Here is a 12581-nt window from a genome sequence, read left to right on the forward strand (position 1 = left end):
GAGGTGCTGCTCTTCCAGTCCACAGGGTGTTGACATTTCCATTCTGAAGTGAGAAGAAGGAACTGAGATCATTGTGACATTTTTCATGAGAGTAGATTGAAAAAGCTAAGCTTTAAAAAGTAGAAAAAAAGCTGAGTAAGGAACTTAGAATCTCTAACCAAGCAGAGGGTTAAATCTGGGTTTCCTTTCTCCCAGGTAATTGGTCCAGTGACAAGCGCATTTGACATTTGGAGGGTCTGTGTTTTTTTTTGTTTGTTTGTTTTGTTTTGTTTTGTTTTTTGATTTTCTCCTTGTTTAACTTACTTTGTAATACAAAAGAAGAAGAAGAAGAAAAACTAGAACAGAGAAGCATCAGAACTGACATGACTGTGAAAAGTTTGTTTCATTTGAATTCTTTGATTAAAATCCTCCCTTCTTTCCAAAATTTTCTAGTTGTTTTTGCTTTCCAAATACAAGTATAACAAATGTAGATCAAACCCCGTAGTCAACAAAAGAAATATTGGTGTCTTTTTTTTTTTTTTTTTTTTTTTTGAAAACCATACACTGAAGTTTTCTCCTTCGTTTTCAAGATTTTGTCCTTCTTTTCAATTAATGGTGCTGCTGTGTGTCGCCTAGTTTGTCACTTAAATTTGAATGAGGGTTAGAGAATGGATGATCTGAGAGCAAAACTGCACTGAAAAAAAAGTTTTCTTTTGTCTCTTCTTTCTCTTTCCCTTAAGCACATTGCAATTAGCACAGAAAGATGTCTGGTCCAGCTGTCATAGAAGCCTGATTTATAAGTACAGTTTTGGAAAATGAATGTATTAAACTTTTTATAGCTGCCTTCAACATCCACCAGGGCAGAACAACTTGTGCAGCTGGCATGGGAATCCAGTGTCAGAGCTCGGTTTAAGAAAATGCTCTCCTAGTGTGGGCAGCTGTCAGAGGAAACAACTGCATATGGCCTTGATTTAATCCTGCCTTTCCAAATTTACAGACAAACAACTGCCTAGCTGGAATACAGGTAGAGCAAAAGAATGGAGAAGAGTAAATTAAAGAGCAGCATTCATTATGTTCATGGTACTGACAGTGAGAGGCTGCATGTTCTATGGTGCTGTTGCTTTATTTTTTTTTTATTTTTCCAGATTGATATTTTCTTTCCAAGCCAACTGAGAAAATGGTTTAGTAGAAAATGGTTTTCTTGAGCTTTGAGATGCCTGATATTTCAGAAACTGTTTTTATATGTGAAAGGGAAAGGGAGATTTCAGCTTAAAAGTTTAAAACCAAGCAAAGATAGGTAGATGCTAAGTGATAAATAACCAAGTGACTAGCTCTCTAGAGCAAATACATAGAATTGCCTGTTATCATCTGTAATCAGCTCTTTCTCTTTCATATTTTAGATATAAAAAGTATTGGATCTTCTGTGTGATAGTGAAAAAAGGTGAAGTGATAACTTCTGTAAGTACTGTAGTAACTTTTTAATTAGAGCGGATATGTACAAAGTTTTTGTGTAACATTCAGAACAGATAGCCTATAGTAGATTACTCATACAGATACATACAATTTCATAGTCAGTGAGTCTAGGATATAAAGTGTTATCTTATTTTTAAAAAGGGTATGCCAGCTGGAGAAGATGTGAAATGCTAGCCTATGGGGTGGGATTCCAGACTGAGAATGGAATTTGCCTGGCATGGACTCTCTTATTAGTGCAGTTAGGGTCCTTTATGTGCTGGTAGCCTTATCTGCACTTTTCGTATGTTGTCAGCTTTGGTTTCAAATGAGTGTGGGGTTGACAATAGCTATCAGCTTGAGGTTCTAAGGCACACCTATTTTAGCATAACAGGCAGAGATAGATGGTTTTATTAAATATAGCTCATAACAGAAAGCTCTTTATCTGCTTGCAGGCAAGTAAATTACTGTCATAGATGATGTGTGAGGAGATTGACAATGTACCACTTTGGAGGGGAAAGTCAGGGAAATTTCCCAAAATATTATTACAGAAAAAACCTGTTATATAGTCATTTTATATCTCCTCTTTGACCCATGGATATTCAAAAAAGAGAATCATTACCTTTATCAAGGACTTTTCAGCCCTACAGTTCATACTGGAATGGTACCTCATTAAATGGCTAGCTGTATATGCTCAAAGCATGGGAAAAATATTGTCAAAGGCATTTCACCTGCATGCCCTCTTTTTAAAGTTCCCACTTAACTTCTGTTCTAAAAGTAATTCTCCTTTTATTTTACCATCCTAAAATAATAGCTATCTTCATACAAAAGCTTCCATATGCACCTCTTCCCCTGTATACACAGACATTATTTTAACATTTTTTTTCACAAGTAGTTGCTTACTATATCAGAAGTTACATTGTAAATACTCTGAATCTTTAAATAAAGTAAAAATATAGGTAATACTTTTTTTCTCCTAGTTGTTTCATGCTTTTTAAAATGGTATTTTCAGTGAAAACTCTTTTGCTTTGCTGAGAGCTTTCAGTGGCTTTTCCTTAGTTTCAGACATTCCAGTTTCTCCAATTTGAACAAATGCAAAATTCAAAATCCATGATCCTGAAATTGTCTTACGTGGCCTGTAAGCCCATGTGAACAAACATGGAATGAAGACTGTATTTCAAGTACTTTCCCACGAAAATACAAAATTGAAGGATGTTATGAAACTTGGAAAATTGATTTTAATTAGATTATGAAGCTGAATATGTCAAAAAAGGGAGATAAAGAAAAAGGAATTCTTTTTTGTACAACATAGTGTTTTTTCAACTGAATACAAAACTGCAATAAAATTTAAATTCTAAATATTGAAATTCAGTACCTTACAGTAGTCAAAATGAAAGTGTCAACACATTTTGATACTTGGACATCAAAACAGGCAAAATTTTATGAAGTTGTTCTACTGCATTCTTTCCACCAGCTTAGAATACACCAAAATACACGTGGTTTAATTTCATAAATTTGAAAATATCCCTTTTTATTTTGTTTATAGGAATGTCTGTTTGTCGAACCAAACCTACATGGATAGATTAACCCTGAATCTCATCAGATCCGAGTCTGATTTTTTTGTTCCAACCTTTTATTAAGCATACCTAGCCCATAAATGATATGTTTCGTATGATTTTGATTGCTGGAAACAGCTAGTAGTTAATGAAACATTTAACATCCAATGCTATTTCCTGCATCAGTTTTAATCACTGGCTCTCTTGCAGCTGTACTGTACTATCAATACAGTTGTTGGTTTATATGCTAAGCAGTGGCTCCCATGCGAAGATAATGTTCTCCTCCATAAATGTAGATGGCCTTGTAGCTTTAAAGTTCTGTAGTATAATGTACAAATACACTGAGACTGCCTTCAACTCTGAATTTAACTGTGGGTGAAGCTATTAAATATTCATCTGTATGCTTTCTATAATTATAGTGTGTTTGGTTCTGGTTTTGTTATTTCTGCAGTCTTGAGGTGCCCTAATCATGTTCAGAAAGTGTTAGGCTACATAAACAACTGAAAGATAATCTGTGCTCTGAGAAGATTAAAATTATGTTCATGAAGTGAAAAATCAAATACTAATTGGCAAGTGGTAAGAAGGATATATTACTGGAAAACGTAATAGGCTGTGGGTTAGGTAACTGAGATCCCAACTATTCTCTGTTGTCTTTTAGCGCCACATTCAGTGCCATGCAAAAGCCTATAAAACAATTATCTGCTAAGGGACACAATCAGAAATACTGCCTATTCTACCAGAAAAGTATATGGATTTTGTCTTGGGGCACTATTGCAATGTAAATAACAAAATACGGTAACAATTAACCAATCCATATTCATGTAGAGAAAGAAAAGATGAAGCAGAATATAACTTATAATTAGTGTTGTGCATTTTATATTAAGGCGGTGTTGAGCTCCACATTTTCAGCATTTCATATGTGTCAAAGTTTCTGTGTTAATACTGACAAGTAAATGACTGAGTTTGCACACTGTTTAATTTATTAGCCATAGATGGCTGCTGCTGTGTCTGAAGGTGCAGCACCCCGTATGTACATATTGTGTCTTTTTCACCTTAGCGCAGCTACTGTATTATCCAGGCAGAGATGCATTGTTACAGATACCTAGTCTATCAAGTGCATGGACACTGACATTCAGAAGTTCTTCCTGTGTAATATTTTACCCCGCAATTTTGAAGTTATATGACATTTTTATTCAAAAGTGGTCTAGCAAATTAGCACATTTGCTATTAGTTTAGAAAGGATCCCATTGGCATCTTGGGTGTTTCTGGAGAAGGGGCCTTGAGTTTGCAAACAAAAGGAAATGTTTAAAAGGTTACTAAGCCCAGGCAGAACATAATGCTAGGCTTTGAAGAGGTGTTTTGGATAAAACCCTTGAAATAGTCTCATCCTATTTACTTAGTTTTCAATCACAGTTATAATGATTTGTGTTTTTCATACAATTTTGTTTTCCAGTTCAACTTTTCATACTTAATATTTCTACAGGAGTGTCTCATACAAACAGACTATTACTATTTAAATGGAAAGCCCCAGAGGATTTGCAGTAAAAGGATTGGAGCAGACTGAAGGAAAAGTATCCCCAAAGCAAGTAACAGTGCCTTCTTTTCCTGGTGCTCAAGCCATTCAGCCAGGCTGAGATACTTGTGAATGTTACTGCACCATTTACTGCTCACTGGCTGCTCTACACCAGCCTCCCAAGTGGGCACTAACTGTGAACTCTTCTATTCTACCAGAGCAGCCAGCGAAGAATGTGCTGTACACAAACCAGTGAAAGCTGCTAATGGCAGAGGTTACAGCATCCCAGAGGTTGCTGTAATAGATGACCTGATTCTCTGTCTTCCGACCTGCCTCCTTCTGTCCCGCTGCAAGTGCTAATTACCTGGGTATGCAGTTTTAGGCCACCATGCTAAATAAAAACATATTCCTTAGGGGCAGCTAGTGAGGATACTGTACCTTTCGGTTTGTCCTTACTTTTACTGCATAAGCACTTAGATGCTTCTGAAAGAACTGCTCTTACAGCCTGATTTTTCAAAGTAAATACATTACCTTAAAACACAGAGCTGCACTTGTCAATTCTCCTCTGCTGTCTGCATGGCAAGGGTGGGGTTACCTGTAGAGGCCACAACCTTGGTAGTCATCCTGATTGATAATCAGAACTCAAAGATGGCATCAGAGTATTTTTCACTGATGATAGCCTTTAGCAAGTTAACTCCTAAGAAATAATTTGTAAGTAGTATGAAAGGATCACTTCACTGGAGTGATAAATCAATGGTAGAAATTAATTCTATAAATTATGGGATAACTTTTGAGAATCAAGAATGCTTTCTAACTGTGAAATTATTTCTTCTGATACTCTATTTTCCCATTTATTTGGGGGCTGTTTTCATTGCTGTTCTGTGACTTCTTTCTTTCTTTTTTTTTTTTTTCTTTCTCTTTTTCCTCTTTTTCTTTCTTCCTTTATTTTAAAAATTTTTTCATAAGTACATATCAGCATTTGAGAGTTATACCAAGAGATAAAAATTGTGTGTGTTTATGACAAAAATTACTCTGAGCAAATTCTGGGATAAAATACAAGAGTCATGCTGTTGATATCTGTCACTTCTGCAGATGGACAAAACCTGCTGAGGTCTCATGCCAAATTTCTGTAGGACATGTCTGCTGACAGGGACAGTGAAAAGCATTTGGACATGCTGTTCTTTCCAACAAATGTTGATATACTGGCTATGCTCTGAAGGAAGTGTATTTACAAACCACTGATACCACCTCTTCATTTTTGCTATCCAATCACATAACCTAAGGGATTTACTGTTAGAGATGCAAAGATTTGCATGGATCAAAACTTTCAGCCTGGTTGTGTTTCATTTTCCTCTGTTCAGCCCTGTGATAATTTATATGAAGCAAATGTTGCTTGGCTGTCTATTTTTGCTTTTGGAGTTAGCTGCTCTATAACTGTCATTATGTATTGCTTATTGTAACAATTTTATGATTTTTTGTTGTCAGTTTTCCACATCATAACATCTTGTAGCGCGCTGGGAGTTAAAGAGTTAATGCTCCAGTTCCAGGTGCCTGTCCCAGAAGAGAAGAACTACTACATTCCCAGGACTGCTCACTGTTCTGTTACCATTTCCACTCATGGGGAAAAGATAAAAGGCCTTTGTAGGTCACCTGACAGCCCTTTTGTATCTGGTTATCTGGCCTCTGTTGCTCATCTTGTCACGGCATTAGAGTAAGACCCTTGGATTTCAGACTCTCATTATATTTGATTTTTTATCTTCAATTCTAATTATATTGTATTATACTGTGTTATTTTGCATTCCAACATCTTATTTAATAAATTAACTCATTTCTCCTCAGATCATTGCTGCTGTTTTGTTTTTGGGCCCATCTCTCTACCCTTTTCCCGTTTTCCGGGGGCACAGAGCCAGCCCATAAACCACTGACAATTATATGGAGAACATCTCAACTTTCTGCACAATAATGTCAGAATGTGTTACAAGTGGCAATGATAGTACATTCTGTTGCCTAAGGACATTCTTGGTGTTCTTCCAGCTTTAATCCCCTTTATGTCCTGCTTGCATTTATCATCCTTTCTACATTGTCTGGTATCCTACTTCAATCAGTGCCCAAATCTTCTGACTGTATCAACACAGAGCTCAAACACAAGTTCATTTTTTTGTATCATTTCCTCTCCTTATTTTCACTTGCAGTAGTAAACTGCTATTTCAAGATCAATATTTTAACATTGTTAAAGATTACAAGCAGACTATTACCAAATAAAAGCTTTGGTAAGGAGAACTGTTACTTACTATTTCAGAACTTCACAACTTTCTTAATGCAAGCAGCAAGTGAAACTGAGAGAAGACTCCTGAATACAGTAATATTATCTACAGTATCCTGTCTGACTAGGTATGACACTATAGAAAGCCTAGACTGTTGCTTTTTTCTTCCCTTTATTCCAAGGCATAGCATGTTGTATTTCTTATACTTTAAGCACCTCATAGTGAACACAATCCAAACCTAAGATTCAGTTAAATGCAGCAATGCATACTGTCTCCATTCTAGAAATATATTTCATAGGATCATTGAATCATAAAATCATTAAGATTGGAAATGATCACTAAACTCATCTAGTCCAACTGTCAGCTCATCACCACCATGGATACTAAACCATGTCCCTGAGAGCCACATCTACCCTTTTCTTGAGCTCCATCTCTGGGCAGTCTGTGCTAACACCTCACCAACCTTTCTGAAAATAAATATTTCCTAATATCAAACCAGAATCTCCCCTGGCACAACTTAGGACTGACCACCACCTCACTACAACTTCTTTCTGGAGTGTTGTAGAGAACAGTGTGATCTCTAGCTTCAAGCTGAATAATCCCAGTTCTCTCAGCCACTCCTCATAAGACTTGTGTTCTCCACAGCACATCTCTGGACAAATTAAACAACCAAGCATGGTACAGCCCCATAGTACTGCAGAAATTACCAAGGTGCCACAGATGGAAGAGCTGTATGTAATTCTGTGCTAATTTTAAACTAATGCATTTAGGTGTATCTACAGTACACTGATGAGTTTTCTGCTTCTGAGCTTGATGCAGATTTGTCTGGGTATCAATGCCCAGCACACATAGAAGTAAAACTTCGCATCTAGAAAACAATTATATGAAATCCTTGGAAGACAGCTACTGTCTATTAAAGGCTGATTTTAATAAGAATAGTGACAGAAGATTTTACTATTAGTTTGCATCCTTTTTATCAGGCAGTTAAAGATGATGAAAATTGTGTAATTTGTGACTTTTTTGATTAATTTTATGGTTGAGAAAACTCTTTAATATCTTGGAAAAGAAAAGAAAAGAAAAGAAAAGAAAAGAAAAGAAAAGAAAAGAAAAGAAAAGAAAAGAAAAGAAAAGAAAAGAAAAAGTAATTAAAAAAGAGGGCAGGAATCTGGTAGGTTTTTTGTTGTTGTTTATTTGGTTGTTTTTTTGTTGGTTTTTTTTTGCCAAATATATTCTAAACTTGAAGTTCTTATTCAGTAGGAGGGTTTCATTACTTCTTCATTCTGCAGGAAGTTTGCTAGAATTGAATTCTCCCAACATAATGTTCAGTAACTTCCTTGTGTAAATAACTTTTTATTCAAGCAAAACAGGTATCACGTTTTTTTATTTAGCTGCTACCTTTCTGTTCTCTTTTAAAGTTCTTAACATTTTTAATCCAGCTCTCACACTGCATTATGCTTCTAATAAGACGTAGAGGTAATGAATAATTCCACTGTATATAAAACAAGCATACCATTATCTCAAAACAAGGAGGAAAAACAAAACAATACAAACAAACAAAAAAACCCAGTATCTGACAGCTTTTCTGAAAGCTTTGCTTCATGATGAAAAGAGTTTTGTCACTTGATCATCATTTTTACATTGGAATATGATCTTGCAAATACCTTGTTGCAGTTACAACAGAGGAATGAACAGGTCATATTCCAACTTATGCATTAACTTCCACAGCCTAAATACATTTTTCAGAATATTTGTGCCTGAACTGGGACTAGCCACATTATTTCCCCTGGGTTTTCTAGTGCAGACTCTTGTGTGCTGAATCTAGCACTACCTGATGGTAATACTTTGTATAATACTGGTGGATGAACAATCAAAAATACAATGGTATTTGCATATGTAATTGTTTGAGAAGCACCAATTTACAACAACCAATTTGATAAAAATATGATTGCTTCTCTCAGAAGTAGTTCAAGGTTTTTTGCCTAGCTTACTTGTCTTCTTTCTCACCCTGACCCACAGAGGTCAGTACACTAAACTAGCTGCTTGCTGTCTCCTCATGAATTTCAGACAGAATTAACATATTTGCAGAAAGCTGTACTAGAGAAGGTCTGGTAATGTCGCCAGTGCAACCCCTATTGAGCACTCTGAGATACTATGGAGAGCAGCCTAGGCTGGATGTAAGTAGAAGCTATGCAATTTTGTTTTCCAGGAAGAGATATTTTGAAGTGTCCTAACTCCTTCTTTTTAAAGCATGCCCATTCCATGACACTCTGAACCAGTTAAGGTCTGTGACAGCCTCTCTCTAAAATGCAGCCTTGGAATTTTACACAACAGTCCTTGCAACTGTACCCACCACTTTCCTTCTCCCAGCACACCCAGGGTAGTCAGTGGAATTCTTGTTTGCTACTGAAGCTGCATGCCAATATTAGAAGAATTCATCTGAAAGTCACTGTGGAGCTAGCACTGTGCTGTTTGATTTTGGAGAAAGGGGAGCTCCATTCCCTTCCCAGGAGGAGATTAAAAGCATAACTCAGGAAACTTCCTCTGTTCATAATAAGACAGTTCTGCCTTTAGCTTTTTTTTCTTATTTTAACTGAAAGTTGACTCGTTAAAAGAGTCTGTCCATCATTCAGTACCTTTTTTTTTCAGTATGATCATCCACTGTAGCCTCTGACATGCAGAGCATTAATCATTGTTTAAGCAGGTACAATCATACACGAATCCCCCAGGATGATTTCATAAAAGCAGCTTCTTGCAAGAGCTTTATTTTCTTTTTTCTTATCTATCTCATGTTCTATTTATAATCTATTCTGATTTTTTGAAAGTTTCAGCAGATTTGTAAGTACTATGTCATGTCCATGTCATTCACTGCCAAGAACTATTGCACTGCACTTCTGATTTGTCCAAATATTAAACTTTTTTCCCATTCAGGTGAAAAAACGTGCATCCTAAATATGCATTTTGTTCTCCAAAAAAATATGACAATGAACACAATCAGGTTAATTGTAAACTAGGTATAAACTCACAGTGCTACTGGATGATATGAGTTAGGTAAGCTGGCTGTTCTTCTGATATAGAAAATGTCTCCTTGACCAACTGTACAAATTGAGAAAGCAGCTGTAAATATCTAGTTTATTGGTTTGCATTTCTAGCATACCTGCTGTAATGTAAGATTATAGTTGAAAATTTTCTATTGTGAAGTAATTTATTAACCTATAGCTAGAATTTTGCATCATTTTTTTACCTCCAAGAAACAGGGTTTCTATTAAATTACTACACATTTGTTTTTGCACCAGGTTACAGGTTTCTGTTTATAGGAAAACATTTCTAAGTACACTTCATATTGTGGTTCTATTTACTCACTGGCAACTTACTAGGAAGCATATCATCTAAAAGTACATTGTATGTTATAACTTGAGTGAATTCTGAGGAGAAGCATTTTGATGTATGCACATTTTTTTTAAAGCTTTGTGCAACCTCTTTCCCTTTGAAATCTCCCCATCGGTAACTGGTCCAATAAGTAAGTCATTTACATTAGATATTAGATTTAGAACTCGTACGCTGCAATAATAAATGATCATTTATGTTTAATCATATGAATTAGGCATTGATTTGGGATTCAGGGGTTTTAAATAAGATCCTTTTTCACTGCAGTGGGAAAGAAAATAAAGTACAATGCCTAAACAAACATATTCTTGTCTGCGTCTTGAGAACAGGCAATGCAATGGTCCGATTTTTAATTGTGTTCTGTGGTGAAGTTTTCATTTGAAACAAGATGGGTGCAAATGAATTTTAACCAAAATTGAAGATGAAAAGACAAATGACGGGGCAAGAGTTCAAATCACTTAAAATGCTGAAGGAGATCAATGTTGAGCAGCCCGTTAAGCTGGCTCATTCCATTAGTTCAGTCTGTTCCTGTTTCATGTTATTTGAAAAAGCTAATGGCAAAATACAGCTTTGATCTGTGTTTAAAACACAGTGCTATCTTTTCCTGCAACTATGTTTTTTGAAAAAAAAAAAAAAAAAAAAAAAAAAGGAAAAGGAAGATAAAGGAAGGAAGAAAATTACTTAAAAAAAAAAAAAGACAACGAGGATTATGATCTTCATGATTATTAAACAGTTTTTCTCATATATTTTAAGAGGTTGTTTCATCCCTGATAAATGGTGGTATTATCTGTGTTCTAGTTTCTTGTACATTTTGAAGGTGATATATAAAGTAGGTCACTGTTAGCGCAGTTTCACACAGGTTCTGCCTGGATTATGATGATGTAAACATAAACATTTGCTTCATTACTTAATGGCACCACCGCAAGACTTAAAAGACTTGCAAGCTGAAGCACAGAAGGTTCCACATAAATATGAGAGGAAACTTCTTCATGGTGGGGATGACAGAACACTGGAACAGGCTGCCCAAGGATGTTGTGGGATATCCTCCTCTGGAGATCTTCAAGGTCCACCTGGATGAGTTCCTGTGTGACCTGATTGAGGTATTCCTGCTCCATCAGGGGTATTGGACTAAATGATCTTCCAAGGGGCCTTCCAATTCCTGATATTCTGTGATTCTTTGTGATTCTGTTAAATATCTTGTAAATAAAATGAAATCTTGTTAGAGAGTTCTGATACAACAATTTGTTTATAAATCTTTTGCATTTGTAAAAAGTAGTGGAGAAAAGGCTTGAATAAGTAAAATAACTTTGTCTTTCCCCTAGAAAATAGGATATGTTACACATAACAATTCTGAAGTTTCCAAGAGAAGATAAAGACATTCATGGCACAGTTCCACCTTACCAATATGTATAATAGGCATACAGGGCTGGAAATCTAAACACTGCTTACTTTAAAAATAATTAAAATAAAATAAAATAAAATATCTCTAATATTCAAATTCCAGTCTGGATTTTATCAGAAAATCCTGCATCCCAGTTGTAGTTGGTTGGATTTTCCAAAGAATACTTTTTTATTTCAGAGATAAAATTTCCATCAAATGCTGGTGAGGAATACTGGTGTTTTTCTACTCTGTAACACATAAAGAAATCTCTTTTCAGTATATTACATAAATAAATCCTCAGAGTTTATGTATGCACATTAATTCATCTCTGTTTTAATGCTTTGCTTTGACAGCAAATTTTCACTGTTTTCATAGAGTTTTAGTCACTGCTTCTTGATTGATCTGGGAACCTGCTTTAACAGGGAGAACTGGGTGATCTCCAGCGGACCCTTCTAGCTCCTATGATTCTGTGATTTTGAGAATACCAATATAAATAAAACTACATTAAAAAAAAAAAAAGTTCTAAGAAAGCTGATTGGCCATCTCAAACTGCTCAAAAAATGCAATGACTTCTGTTGAGTAGATTGTTATAATAGGAACAGAATGTTGGTCTAGCTGTTTACCTTTTTCTAGATGAGCGAATTAAGGGTGTTCTTTTTTAAGTAAAAACAGCATGAGGAAGCCTTGAAAAGTAACAGTCATCATTGCTTCATTTTTCAATGGAGATAATGCCGGAAGCTAGTGGAAATTGACATTTAAAAATAAATGGAACCATGCAACACTGATAAGAGATATTGATTAATGTAAACAGTTAAAATTCATGTGTCATTACTCCAAGCTGGGCAGATCCAACCTGCAGCCTGCGGGTAAATTAAAAGCCAACAAGTTCCTACATCAAGTTATGTTTAAATGTGTTTTAAAGTCTCATGGAGAAGTTTAAATTGTTGGTATGCCCTAGTCTTTGTATTTCCTTTTCTTACAAAGACTTTGAAGTGTGAATTGCATGGCAAGAACAGCTCTGCTAGAACACTTTTTGTATGTGATAAGTACTTTTG

The sequence above is a fragment of the Lagopus muta genome, chromosome 13, assembly GCF_023343835.1.
Source record: "Lagopus muta isolate bLagMut1 chromosome 13, bLagMut1 primary, whole genome shotgun sequence".
In the NCBI taxonomy this organism is placed as follows: Eukaryota; Metazoa; Chordata; class Aves; order Galliformes; family Phasianidae; genus Lagopus; species Lagopus muta.